Source organism: Carettochelys insculpta, chromosome 1, assembly GCF_033958435.1.
Source record: "Carettochelys insculpta isolate YL-2023 chromosome 1, ASM3395843v1, whole genome shotgun sequence".
NCBI lineage: Eukaryota > Metazoa > Chordata > Testudines > Carettochelyidae > Carettochelys > Carettochelys insculpta.
In genome coordinates, this window is record NC_134137.1 from 106472845 (window position 1) to 106487878 (window position 15034).

The window sequence follows — 15034 nt, forward strand, 5'->3', positions numbered from 1 at the left end:
ATTGTGAGATCTAAGCTGAGTCCATAGCACTATTAATCATATGTACTGCTGTGTCTAGTACAGAGAATAGACGATGAAGTAAATTTAGAATAGAAACTTACATTTCCTAATTGCCTTATCTCTTAAAATATACTTTATCATATTTAAACAAATGAGGCATAAACTTATGGACTTTGAGACAAAAGCTTTTATGTTTACGTATATATGCATATTTTTAGCATCAGAAACAGAGAAATACAACTATTTAGAGCACTTGAGTGATAGGCATGTTCAGGGGACTCCTAAATCTTCAGAAGCTGGTCCAGGTTGCTCTTTAATGATCAGTTAGTGATTGAGAGGCAATCCATGGGAACCTGTGAGGGCTTGTGGTGATGGAGACATTCATTTAAAGAGCATTGCAAGTATTGAGTTTATCAAAAATGTGAGTTTGGATGAGGGGAAAGTGGTAAGAAAAAATGTAGTGGAGAGAAGGCAGTGGGTTTACTTATTGTTTTCTCTAGTTTGCTGAGATTTTGTCATCTCTGTTCTTTAGCTGCTACATACATCTACTCTACTCAGACACAGCGTAGGTACAAGACCCTGATCTATATCTGGTTATAGTGGGAATGAATATGATTGAGGGAAATGGGGATTGACTTTGTAGAGGACAATTGTTGCTGCTACCGTCAAAGCAAGAGGTTGAGTCACTGGACTTGCCTTGAGAGGAAGTCCTGTCTAGGTTCTGTGTGACCAGCTAATTGGCTCAGTTGAGGAAGGCTGTGCAACTTTGTATTTTCCCCATCTAAAGTCTGTTACCGTGATCATTGACTTCATTGCAGTGCTAAAGGAACTGGCCTACCCCACTCCAATTCTCTGTTTTCTTCTGGAGCAAGACACCTGGCTGAAGTTGGTTAATTTCATTTCAGAGCTTTATGCTGCAGACAGGCTTTCCTTGCCTGAATCAACCTGTATGGGGAGGGATTTGTCCTGGTACTTCTTCAGAGATTGGTGTGAGGCTACCCAAGTCTTAAACCTAGGTCCACGTGTCTCTACACAACCCATATGTTCCCTGCTGCCATCTGGCAGTATGTTGGACTGCATGGCTCATGGAATACCAACCCCACTGGAGGCACTGCCACTAAGAGTCTTGACCGGAGTGTACCCCTTCTGCCAGAAGGTGATGGCAGCAAGCAGGGCCAGGTTCAACATGTAGGGGTTCCTTTTCTTTCATCTCACATAGAACCTGCTCAAGCCCCCACCCAGTAGCCTGGGAAATTCACATACCCATGGGCTCCTTGGAAAGGCAATGCTTTCCCTCTCACAAGCACAGTCTGAGTGTAGAAGATAAACTTATTGAAAGAGGCAGAAAAGTCATATGGCATATACTTGGGAAACTACCACACCCAGAGTTCATTACCAATCATCAAGTAACTGTCCCAGCTCAAATGGATTGAGCAGTGTCCTTTGCCTCTTTGGCTTACCAGTCCAATACTGTAAACAGCCAATGCACACACCCAAACTTTCTCCCTACCCCTCTTCAGATGCCCCACTTACAACTCTGTCCAGTCTGTGCAGGCCCTGACACATCACCTGGATGCATTCCCTCATTAAACCTGAGGCAATGCCACCTTTATAGAGATATAATTGGAGATACACATCTCCTAGAACTGGAAGGGACCTCAGGAGGTCATCTAGTCCAGTCCCCTGCCTTCCTGGCAGGACCAAGCACCAACCCTGACGTCTATTTGCCCCAATCCATAACTGGCCTCCTCAAAGATTGAGTTCACAACCCCTGATTTAGCAGCCCCATGCGCAAACCACTGAGCCATCCCTCCCCTAACTGGCCTGGTGTTCTGCTTGCCCCTGCCAGCTACCCCACCAGCTATCCGCCATTCGCTCCTGCCAGCCGCCTGCTGCTTCTCCTACCGGCCACCTGCCAGTCGCACCTGCTGGCCTCCCACTGCTTCTCTTAACGGCCATCTTCTGGTTGCTCCTGCCCACTGCTTCTCCTGCCAACTGGTCACTGGTCACCCCTACCAGCTGTCCGCTGCTGTCTTGTGGGTTTTGCTGTGGGCAAAACTGCAATTCCAGCTGTCCAAAGCTTCAGCTACCAGTGATTTCAGCTCAGAGGGGCATTCAGCTCTTGGGCTAGCCACAGCATCTCAGTGTTTACCGACGTGGATTCTCACAGAATAACTATAGATCTCAGAAGGACACATTCCCCAAACCCTTCAGCAGTATTGAGCTCCTGCTGGCACATTCCTTACAGGAGATAAACGTGTCTTGTAGAACTGGAAGGAACCTTCAGAGGTCGTAGAGTCCAGTCCCCTGCACTCACAGCAGGACCTAACACCATCCCTGACAGCTTTTTTTAAAGCTATTTGCCCCAGATTCCTAAATGGCCCCCTCAATGAGTGAGCTCACAACCCTGCATTTAGCAGGTCAGTACTCAAACCATTGAGCTATCCCTTCCTCCCTCCCTGAATCCACCCATTGACCTGGCTGCAGTATTTCAACCAGAGAGAGAAACATAAAGTTGTTTGAGTGAGGTCCTGGCTGGTCAGTACATTGGACCCTGCCTTCTTGTCTGAGTCCTGCTTTGCTGTTATGTTCCCTGATCCCTTCTGTTCCCTGAGCTCTTCTCCTATCCTATGACACTGACTCTGAGTCTTGGCTGGAATTTCTGATTCAAGACTTGACCTTTTGGCCCTGGCATTCAGGCCCTGACTCTGGTTCTGACCTTTGACTCTTGTTTTCTGGCACAATTCCTGCTTTGATGCTAGAAACGTGTCTATGTGCTTGTCCCTAAAACTAGTTGCCTCGTGATCCTTGCAAGGGTTCTGAGCGAGGAGATGATGGTTTGGTGTGGGTCTTTTGTTTTTTTCTTTCCTGGATCACACCAGAAAAATACTATGGGACTAGTGGCTGAATGCAGGAGTATGTTAGAGGGCCCTTCCTTCCAGCCTCCCAGCTCAGACCCATCCCTTACAGGGGTTGGCCTTCCTGTGAAGGGCTGCCAAGATACTGTGAGGATATAGATATTTCAATCCCCCATCTTTTATCAACTCAGGTTCCTTTTCTCTAGGCCTGGATGGAACATGCTGTTGGAAGTCCTGGCTCTTGGAAGCTGACTCTCTTTGGCTGGCTGTTTTAGTGCCAAGGAACAGAAAGTATTATCCAACTCAGACTGGGCCTCTGCAGAGAATAACTTTGCATGCACAAATAGACTGCTACTTAACCCTCTGACTGTCTCCTTGACTGGGATGAAGGGAACTGGGGCAGACTTGAACTTTTCTCTGGGCCCTGGGGAGGGAGATAGTAATATAGTGTAAAGTGGATTCTAGCAGCACTTGGGCTGTTGCTGAGCTGGTGGGACGAGGTGAAGGGTAGTGCTGAAAAGCAAAAGTTCAGTGTGTGCAGAAGAAGACTGGGCTAAATTCACATTTTCTAGGTACTCTTTTATGGCGTGGCTGCTCTGACCTGTCAAGTCTTTCTAAGCCAGTGGGGACCAATCTTATTACACAGGAGAGCCATGTAAACCAAAATACAACCTTGTATGTACCAAACTGATTCTATATATTTAAATGAGTCACTTAGTTCAACTTGTTTCCTATGTATTCAGATAGACAGTTCTGTACATAGAAACAGCCTGTTTGCACACTGAGGTAAACTGAAATGTTGTAACTGTCAAATGCTAAGGAGTCAGCTGTTTGTATACTGTGTTTAATCAGGCCACAGACCATATGAAGTGCTCTGGTGGGCTGTAGGTTGGGTGTGCGTGTCCTAAGCCAAATGCAGCCTCTTCACATTCTCATTTTCATTCTGAGTGAGCTAAGGGATCCCCATCACTGCTCATCTCTCTTCAGCCTTTGCTTGGAAGCCTTATTTCTATTTTTTGAGGGATGCAGAGTCTGCCATTTCTCTGCTTTCCAGTCTCTTGCACCTAATGGACTGTCCCAGAAAAAGAAAGTTTCCTTTTCCGTGGTAAGTGCCAGCACCTTTGGGTAAGTGGCTCTCTGGAGTGTGTGGGTGCCTGGGTTTGGGGGTTCTGGGCCTGGGTTTGTCTGTTTGTTTGGTGTTTGGAGTGCTGAGCTGTCTGTTTGTTGTTTGAAAGGCCATGTGCTCAGGCTTGCCATGTGCTCAGGCTGCGTGCTGATTGGCTGAGCAGTAGTCAGAGGGAGGGGCTCTCTCAGGTAGGCCAGAGCTCTAAAGCCCTGCTGGCAAGCGACCAGGGAGCATGCGAACAGGGTGGTTGCTAACAGGAGGGAGTTTTGAGAGGGGAGTTTAGAGGGGGAGCTTAGAAGGAGTTAGTTACTACTTCAGGTGTAAGAGGCAGCATCATCCCCCAACTGCTGGCTGGAGCTGAGGGACTCGCTGCAGCATGAGGAGCGGGGGGTGGGCGGGGGCGAGATCAAGGGATGTCAGTGGTGGGCAAGTGGTTTGGGGGCATCTGGTACGGCTATGAGGATGGCAGCACCCACGGAGGCTGCTTGCGGAGTGCTGGCCCAGACTGCATGGCTTCCAGGCCCAGTCCTGCGCTCCCTGCATGCACACGCCGCATCCGATCTGTGGGGCTCCAGGGACAGCCGGAGCCAGATGAAGAGTTGGTAGCTTTGGGTGGGACCCAGGGTGCGGCTGGGCTGCGAGATCAGCACCTTCCTGGAGGATGTGGGGCTGCAGCAGCGTGTGGCCAGGTGCGGAGAGGCCAGGGGAAGGGGAACCTGGGGGCAACGAGAACTGATGGGGGCAGTGTGGTGCAGTCAGGAGACATGGGAGTGGATGGGAGAAGAGGGGACAGGGAGGGAGGATCTGGGGGGTGATGGTAGACGATGAGAGGCAGAGGGGTGGGGAGGACGGTCCTGGGGAGGCGTGGTGGTCGTCATGGGGAGCTTTGGGGACATGTGGCGCCAGGGAGGTGCAAGACGTAGTGGGACCGTACCCACGTTCTCCATGCCCCACTGCCTTGTGGGTTATCCTGGAAAGAGCAAGGCTAAGGGAGTAAACCCTGACAGAAAAGCCGGAGGGGAGTCCTATGGTGGTTCTGTGCCAACTTCTGGCATTGACCCGGCAACTCCTGCAGCTGAGCTGGTACCAGACGTAGAGGTTATCCTCTCCTTTGGACTATATCAGTAAAGCCGAGAGGGGAACACTGGCGTCTGGGCAGCCCAGGGTCCCAATAATCGCCCGAGCTCGCTCCTGGAGAGGTACTCCAGCATCGCTGACAGCGTTGAACCAACATGGGAGGTAACAGATACCGGTTATAAGCTCTTGCTCGATTGGCTTAGAGAACGAGCTCCAGGGGTTGCCTCCGACGGTGGGAGAGATCGTCACATCTCACTGGACGGTCACCGTCCGCCTCAAGCTGGGTAGCCCCCAGCCAATAGGGTATTGTCCCGCCACAGTTCACCTGCCTCACTGGGTGCATGAGGCTTAAGGTTCCCAAACCTGACAAGTGACCTGAAAGCTGAGCACCAGGCAAACCAATAAGAACATCAACAAGAAAAGGAAACCATCAAAGTTTTAAGCTTGCTTGCTGGAATGTGCGGACCATGCTGACAGGTCTGACTGAAGATCTTCAGGTCATCAGTGACACCCGAAAGACCGCTGTCATCAATGAGGAACTGAAGAGGCTCCAAGTTGACATTGCTGCTCTGCAAGAGATACGTCTCGCAGATTCAGGATCTCTAAAGGAAAAGGACTACACCTTTTTCTGGCGGGGTAAACCCCGAGAAGAACCCAGGGAGCATGGTGTTGGCTTCACCATCAGAAACACCCTTCTACAAATGGTGGAATTAGTCATGGGTGGATCAGAAAGACTCCTTCAGGTCATACTTCAAACTCGCGCCGGTCCTGTCCACCTGATCAGCACTTACGCCCCAACCCTGTACGCCGCACCGTAAGTAAAAGACAAGTTTTATGACGTGCTTAGTGCTGCCATAGCGCAAATACCTGCTCGCAAACAACTGTATATTCTGGGTGACTTCAGTGCGAGAGTTGGAGCTGATCGTGACTCGTGGCCTTCCTGCTTAGGCCACTTTGGTGTGGGAAAAATGAATGAAAATGGTCAGCGTCTTCTCGAACTGTGCACGTACCACAATTTGTGCATTGCAAACACATTTTTCCAAACCAAGCCACAGCACAGAGTGTCATGGAGACACCCATGCTCAAAACACTGGCATCAACTAGACGTGGTCATTGCTAGATGTGATAACCTCAAAAACGTCCTTCTGACACGCAGCTATCATAGTGCTGACTGCGATACAGATCACTTGTTAGTTTGCTCCAAACTCAAGGTGATTCTCAAGAAGCTGCACCTCTCTAAACCAACTGGAAGGCCCCGCATCGATGCCAGAAAGACGGCTAACTCAGAGAGAGCTGAAAAATTCAGAGAGACTCTTGAGGAGAATCTGCGCAGCAACCCTGGGGGTGCCAATGTGACATCCAGATGGCAGCATCTGAGGGGTACAATGTACAACACAGCCTTGTCGGTGTTTGGAAGAAGAGCTAGAAACACGAATGACTGGTTCGAAGCTAACTCCGATGAGATGATTCCAGCCATTGAAAAAAAGCGCTCTGCGCTCCTGGAGTACAAACGTTCACTGAGCCAGAATACCCTGCAAGCGCTCAGAGCAGCCAGAAAAACAGTACAGCAGACAGCCAGGCGCTGCACCAACTACTGGCTCGAGCTATGCAGCAACATCCAGACCAGTGCTGACTTTGGTAACCTCAGGGGAATGTACGAGGGTATGAAGAAGGCATTAGGACCCACCCAGAACAAGATGGCACCTCTGAAATCCAAATCTGGTGAAGTCATCACTGACAAAGTCAAACAGATGGAGCGCTGGGTCGAGCACTACTCCGAGCTGTACTCATGTGAGAACATTGTGGTCGACTCAGCCCTCGATGCCGTCGAACTCTTACCAGTAATGGATGAACTGGACCAGGAACCAACTGTGGATGAACTGAAGAAAACCATCGACAACATTGCAGTAGGAAAGGCCCCGGGCCAGGATGGTGTACCACCAGAGGTAATCAAGTGTGCCACAGACACCCTCCTGCAACCCCTACATGAGCTACTGTCCCTGTGCTGGAGAGAGGGAGAGGTTCCACAGGACATGCGCGACGCTAGCATCATAACCCTGTATAAGAACAAAGGAGACAGAAGCAACTGCAACAATTACTGTGGAATCTCCCTCCTAAGCATCACTGGTAAACTGTTCGCTCGCGTCATCCTCGGCAGACTCCAGAAGATTGCTGAGAGGGTGTATCCTGAATCACAGTGCGGATTCTGTGCAGAGAGATCTACCGTCGACACGGTCTTCTCTCTGAGGCAGCTGCAGGAGAAATGCAGGGAGCATTTTTCCTTCATCGACCTAACCAAGGCCTTTGACTTGGTCAGCAGGGATGGTTTGTTCAAACTGCTCCACAAGATAGGATGTCCGCCACGGTTACTCAGGATGATCCAGTCTTTCCACATAGACATGAGAGGAACCATCCAATACGATGGCACATTATCGGATGCTTTCATCATCAGGAGCAGCGTCAAACAAGGATGCGTCCTTGCTCTGACATTGTTCATGATCTTCTTTGCACTCCTCCTTAAACACGCCTTTGGATCTTCAACAGAGGGCATCTTTTTGCACACAAGATCTGATGGGAAACTGTTTAATCTTGCAAAGCTGAAAGCTAAATCTAAGGTGCGGGAAGTCCTCATCAGGGATATGCTGTTCGCAGATGACGCTGCTGTCATGTCACACACAGAAGACCAGCTTCAGAAGCTGCTGGATCGGTTCTCCAAAGCATGCAAGGACTTTGGGCTCTCCATCAGCCTAAAGAAGACAAATGTACTTGCTCAGGACGTTGCTGTTTCTCCATCAATCAGCATTGACAACTATACGTTAGAGGTCGTCCACGAGTTCGTTTACCTCGGGTCCACCATCACTGACACCCTGTCCCTGGAGACTGAGCTAAATAGGAGGATCGGTAAAGCAGCCACAATTCTGTCCAGACTCAGCGAGAGAGTGTGGAATAACAACAAGCTCTTCACTCACACCAAAATGCAAGTCTACAGAGCCTGCATCCTCAGCACCCTCCTTTACGGCAGCGAGACTTGGACCCTGTATGCCCGCCAGGAAAAGAGGCTGAACGTCTTCCACTTGCGCTGCCTCAGGCTCATCCTTGGAATATCATGGAAGGACAGTGTGTCCAACGCTACCGTCCTTGGGCAAGCTGGAATCCCAACTATGCACACCCTCTTCAGGCAGCGGCGGCTCTGCTGGCTTAGCCACGTCCACAGGATGAATGATGGAAGGATCCCAAAAGACATCCTGTATGGCGAGCTAGCCTCTGGCAAATGACCTTCCGGACGCCCCCAGCTGCGCTACAAAGATGTTTGCTAGAGAGACCTCAGGGAAGTAGACATCAAGCCAGACAGCTGGGAGGAGCTGGCAGACGATCGCAGCAGATGGAGGCAGGAACTATACAAGGGCCTTCAGAAGGGTGAGTTGAGGATCAGACAGCTAGCAAAGGAGAAGCGAGCCCACAGAAAGCACAGCAAGGACCTGCCAGACACCCATTATGTATGCAAGAGATGCAGCAAGGACTGTCACTCTCGTGTGGGTCTTCACGGTCACAGCCGACGTTGCAGATAATGATGCCAAACAGAACTACGAAGGGCGCATTCCATAGTCTACGTAGACTGAAGGATGCTACTACTACTACTCTGGTAAGTGCCACCAACACATCTGGCCTTGTCTACATGCAGGATTGAGCTGATTTAACTTAAGGTGTGGTTTAAAATGGATTCAGTCAAACTGGTGGGTGGACAATCTTCAGCCAATGTAAACCTGGTTTGCTTTGATTTATCTTAAGTTAATAAGGAACAAATGTAAACTAAACCAATTTAAGGTACCCTTAAACTGATACAAGTGTGTCTACACAGCATTTTTCACTGATTTAATTAAATGTTTAAAAGCTGGTTTGAGATGAAGTTCTGCTCTTTCAGGGGAGTGGCCACGTTAGTCTGTAGCTGCACAAAAAACTAGCAGTCATGTAGCACCTTAAAGACTAACAAATTTATTTTTGAGGTAATGAAGTTTTGTGGGTGAGACAAATCTAAAGAAGTGGGTCTTCCCCATGAAAGCTCATTACCTAACAAATTAATGTGTTGGTCTTTAAGGTGCTACAGGACTGCTTGTTTTCTGCAACTTCATTGTGTGGGCAAAGCCCCTATCTTTTGTGAAGGTTTTTTCTGGCTGGCTGCTGCACTGCTGAGAGCACATGAGGCCACCATGACTGCTGCTGGCACCCATTGCATGCTGGTGGCAGGCCTGTCAAACCTACCCCATCTCAGCTGGACACCCTCACACATCTGTCTGAGCTACAGAGAGAGACAGCAGACAGTCCCCGCTTTTTGCTGCTAAAGTCTGCTGTCATACCTGCTGAACGGGTGCTCTGCCTTGTCCTCCCTTTGTTGCTCCCTCAGTTAAACCAGGGCCAGGCTGGTACAGCCAAAAAGTGGCAGCGACTGACAGGGAAGATGGTGGTGGTGACAGAAGTACAAGGTCAGGAGACCAGTGCCGGCCCATGTTTTCTTCCTGCTGCAGCTAACTGTACTGGGCTGTCCACAGGAGCCTCTCCATCGTTCCCTGTCTCCCAGTAGGTCCCTGACATCCAGCACCTCCTGTCCCTCTAGGTATCCTTAGAAGTGCCAGCACTAGAAGAACCCTGTAGTTGCAGGAGCATCAACAGACTCCCACACAGCTACTCCCAGCTTTCTCCCATACTCCCCAAGCCAGCAAGATTCCCAGTAACCTCAAGCATCTGCCTGCCCCAGCCACAGTCAGCTTCATGTCCTTCGCCTGCTACTGCTGGGGACAGGGCTTGTTGCCATATGCTTCAGTTTATGGTTCTGTGAAAAGTCTTTGCAGATATGCAAAATATCTCATTGCATTTGCATAAAATGTCATGTGGAGGAGCAAAGAATGTGGCAGCTCTGCATGAGGCTGCATGCACTCGGGGGGGCCCTGCCTGCCTAGCTGCTTAGCATTCCTCAGCGTTTGTGGCTGCACCAGCCAGTGCTTTCAGCTCTGCTACAACAAATATGTGGGAACAGTGCAGGAAAAAAAATCAGTCAGGTACTCTGAGTCATTTCACCACTAGGTTTGTGAACACCCAATCAGTTGCCTGCTGCTCACTCCTCCCCCACATTCATTGCCTTCTCAGGTCACTTTTTGTGCCTACAGACTCTCTTTCTCTTCATTTCCTCCCTCTCACCTTATTTTTCTAAGAGGCGCTTCCTTTCTCTTAGCCTGGGTTGTCTATATGAATCTGCCAGGTGGGCTGTGAAACAGCAGTCCTTCTACTTTAACTGCTGCTAGCAAAGTTATGTCTTCTGGAGCTGTGTCGTCAGTGGGGGACGGGGAGACGTAGCTGTTCTCATGTAATAGCTTATTGGAGACAAGGTCCATATGATATGTTATGCAAATGTAATGAGGTATTTTGCATATTGGCAAAATTTCTGAAAACAATTTGCATATACCCACAAAATAAAGCATATGGCAAAGGTCCCTGTTTTTATCCAATTGGCTAGTTGAGATCACCCGCAATTTGGGGGATATGAGATATAACTTTGGCCAGCTACAGCGAGATAAAATCTACCTGGGCCTAGTCTCCAATAAGATATTTAGTGAATTAGTGATCTCAGTGCAAAAAAATTTTGCTTGTTTGCAGTGATGAGATGGCCCTCATTTTTTAAAAGAAGCAGTCTGGAGGTATAACCTAGAAAGAGAGAATCCTGGGCAACTTCTGAAGCCAAAAAAAAAAAAATGCCGTACACAGTATTTTAAAATTCTGCAAATTTTGTAAAAATACTCAATCACCCCAGTTTTAGTTATTTTGATAGTTTATTCAAACTATCTGGCGGCAAATTTTTCTGTAGCAAAACACACACACACACACCCCTCCCCAAAGTTAAAGAAACGCCAATGTTAACCCAGCTCCTGCTTCTTGGCCTGCTCCTTACTGTGAGCCCAGGGGGGAAGACAGCCAATACAATGAACCACATACACCTCAAAATCCAATCACAAAGACCCACCCAGCTGATACACCCAACCCTACAATCCCCAAGATTCTAGCTACGCTCACCCCCAGTCCACATAGCAGCATCCCTTATTCCACTTGCCCAGATTACTCTGTCTCTCCGTGCCCCTGCCCCCTCCCCCCCCGGCACAGTCACACACCATGGTCCAGGAGGGAGAAACAGCCTGATGCTTGATTTAGGGCTTGCATGGAGTTTCCTGTACACTGTCCTCTCCTTCCCTCAAGGCATACTGAGAACTGCAGCTTCCAGAATCTCTCTATATTTCTCCCCATCCACCTGACAGTGTCTTCTATGTGCAATGTGGTTGTGCTGGGTCCATCAGCCCGTAATGTTGGCCAGCAGCACTACAGTTCATTACAATAGAGGGAAAAGGAATTCTTTGCAAAAAACATTTAATTTCTTCAAAATTCTTGCATGACGCAGTGTGCAGAATTGCCCTAGGAGAAAAGGAGTTGTTAATTGGCTTGAAAGCTTTGGAATGCAGTGCCGAAGGTGCAGTAACACAGCAGGAAATCAAGGAGAGGTACAGTTGCATTTTTTTACCTGCCTTCCTTACGTCTGCTGACCAGTGGTGTCCAATACCACATGCAAAAATGGATGGAAGCAGAAGGGAAGAGCTCTTTCCCTCTTTCCTTGTCCAGCTCCCAAAATGGGCATTGTTCCTTAGCTAACCTTGGGACAGCAAAGCAAAGTGAGCAGAGTTAAAAAATGTTAAGAAACCCTCAAAAGACAAGTGGCTCCCTTGCAACATTGCCTTGGGAGGCTTTCATCTGGCACCTTGCTAAAGCAGTGTGGGGGGAGGGAACAGAAAACACAATACAGTAAACCCTCGAGATACACACAACCAATTTGCATGTGTCTCAGGTTAGCACAACTTCTGCCCTGGCAGGAGTGGGAGAACACTCCTGTTGGGGTGGCATCCGAGAGTCAGGCTGCCATCCCTGACAGGAGTGGGGAAACTGACTCTTGGCTGCCGCCTGACAGAAGCAGTTTCCTGGTCACTGGAGTGGCAGGGAGCTGGGAACAAGGTGGCAGCCTGGCACCCAGCTCCCCTCCACTTGCAGAGCCAGGAAACTGAGTCCAGGGAGTAGAGGGGAGCTGGGAGCAAGGCTGCCCCTGGTTCCAAGCTCCCCTCCGCTGGCTGGAGTCAGGAAACTGACTAAGGCTGCTTACCTGGTCAGTTTCCTGGCTCTGCAAGGGGAGGGGAGCCAGGCTGCTGCCCAGTTCCCAGCTCTCTGCCACTTGGGGGGGACCTGGGAAACTGACCAACCATGTACTTTCTTGTCTGTCTTTTTCTAGATTACTGAAGAGGTTTGTAGGGAACCCTGACAGGTCTATGGAAGGGCCTCCCTCTGCATTGCAAATAGTCTCTGCACTTAATGTTTGCTTAAATGGAGGACAGACTTCTTGGGATACCTACTACGGTAGTGCAGAGCTGAACATATGTCAGGAGAAATGCTCTGTAGCATTGTGGCTGGCAGTTGATTTGCATGGGTATTCAGTTTCTCAATTGAAGGGTTAACTTGAGTTATAACTGTACTGGAATTAACTCCTCTCAAGTTATCCTCATTTGAGTGAACATAATCGTTCCACAAAATGAGTCTTAGTTGGCACGGTGGTTGTGTTAGCTAAGAAGTTGTGCTCTCTTGAGCTGTAGCCTGTACCTTCTGAAGAGCCCACCAACTTGAGTTAAAAGCACCAGCATGCTCAAGTAAAAGGATTTTGTGTGTGGATGAGACTTACATTAGCTCTACAGTGAAAACAAACCAGTGAGTAAAAGATACATGTGAGTCATCAGAACTACTTACTAAGTTCCAGTCAGCGACACATAGTCAGAAAAAAACCTACAAAGGTACAGTTGAACTAACTTAGCATGTGGAACCTTAGTAACTGGTAATGAGCCTGAATAAAAATCCAGTTTCTCTGTCAGTGACCACCCTGAGTTTGAAAGACTGGCGGACAGATAACAGTCTTGAAGACAGTACAATTCATTTGGAAATTATCGAGACAATAAACATGGAACTCCTTGATGCTTTAGACTAACTTTTCAGAGCAGAAGAGCACTTGAAAATAGATTCACATTGTTTCTCATCTGATCTGACACATCTCTGTGCATGTAATGGGGTGTACAAAGCCTGCGCTGGAAAGGAGGAGGGCTAAAGATTTGTTTTGGGCCCAGCAGCCCTGTCCCACTTCGCCTGCAAAGTCTGCATGGACTGGGACAGGAGCTTAAAAAGCAAGCAGCTAGCTCGGTGGTAGACAGAGAGTGGAAGTATGCTGGGATGGCACTCGTGCAACTCTGAGTCCTGAGCAAGAGGAACCTGTGAGTCTCTCAAGGCCAGAGACTTTCTTTATGTTTAATTCTTTACTTTGGGGAGTGGTAGGAAATGATGCAGTGTGGCAGCTACATGAGTACCCCGGGGTATAAAACTTAACTGTATAGCCCAGTGGTGATGCTGGGTCCAGACTCCCCTTCCCAGGCTCCCCTACTAACTGCAAAAGAGGGACAACTACAGAGGCCTTATCAATGATGCAGGGAATCAAGCCAGGGCCAAAGACCCTGAAGACAGAAGGACTGGGGCTATGAAATATGGAACCAAAAGGAGGGAGCGGGGAGTCTAGAGGTCTTCTACTTACTGCCTTTTTGGATTGCTCCTACATGCCCTGAAAGACACAGACTTGAGTGTGTGATTGCCTGGATGGTAGAATCACTGGAAGGACATACCAGGGTAGGATGGAGTGCTAGTAAAGAAGGTGGACAGCTGGGAGGAAGACAACCAGCCACACTCCCAGCCAACCACTTAGCAGCAGTGGTGGTGAGTATCCATCATCACAGTGGGATAATACCATCCATCGGCATAACTTTGGGTGTATAATTTTTTTGCCTATCTTCTTAATTCTAGAAGAAAATGGAGAATAAGTATGTTTAATTGCCAATGTGATTGGTCTGAAACAATTATCCCTCAAGAAGTTGCCATATTACATCTTATGGGTTGACTGGGAATAGGGCAAGACGGCAAAAGCAGTTTCAGTCTTATAATTGTTTCATTTTACTGCTTTTTGGTAATGATACCAGCAGCTAATTGTGATTCTCGTTTAGCTCAAGAGTTAGTGTCTGGTCTGGGTCAAGTCATTTAAAAAACCACCCAACTCTGCCTCAGTTCTCCATATGTAAAATGAGGAAACAACTTCCTTTCTTTACAGGGATGTTAAGGTAATAAATTTATTAGTGTGTGTATAAAGTGCTCAAATATATAGTGATACTGTGTATATAAGAAACTAGGAGGAAATACAAACCACCATAATCTACATCAGTATCACTGCACAAATCAGAGAGGGGAGAAAAAAATTCCAATCGAAAGTTTTGCCATTAATACAGATTTGCAAATTTAACTGTTCTCCAATGAAGATTTTTTTTAAACTGGGAATTAGTTGATGATTAACACACACCACAAAATAAAGAATTTTGCAAAATATTTCAGGTTGAAAATTATGTTCAGTGACTATGAAGTAAATATTTGGAATGACTTTATATTTGTCTGTACATGTTCAGTGTATAGACGAGTACACGTCTTGTGTATTGAATGAATTTGAATTTATACACAGTTGTTATTTAATGCAAGAACATTAAAATGTGAGCCCATTTTGTTTATGAAGGAAATGGAAATGAAAAAGAGTCAATTAATTTACATTGAAATTAAAATTAGAAAATTTATTAAATGTTGTATACTGAATGGCTGTGGCCACACTTGTCCAAAACTTTGAAATAGCCATGCAAATGGCCATTTCGAAGATTAGTAATGACTCACTGAACTGAATATTCAGTGCCGCATTAGCATTCACACGCTTCCGGCTGTGGAGCTTCAAAAGCACCGCTTTTGAACGCGCACGGCTACATGGGGGTCCTTTTCAAAAGAACCCCGCACGTTCGAAATCCCTTATTCCCCTCAGCTG

The 15034-nt window shown here is 47.9% G+C and overlaps 1 protein-coding gene across 14 annotated transcripts in view; it reads left to right on the forward strand.

Annotated features, from left to right (window-relative positions):
* MBNL2 (muscleblind like splicing regulator 2) overlaps positions 1-15034 on the forward strand; it is a 219474-nt gene that overhangs the window by 81705 nt on the left and 122735 nt on the right. The window lies entirely within an intron of this gene.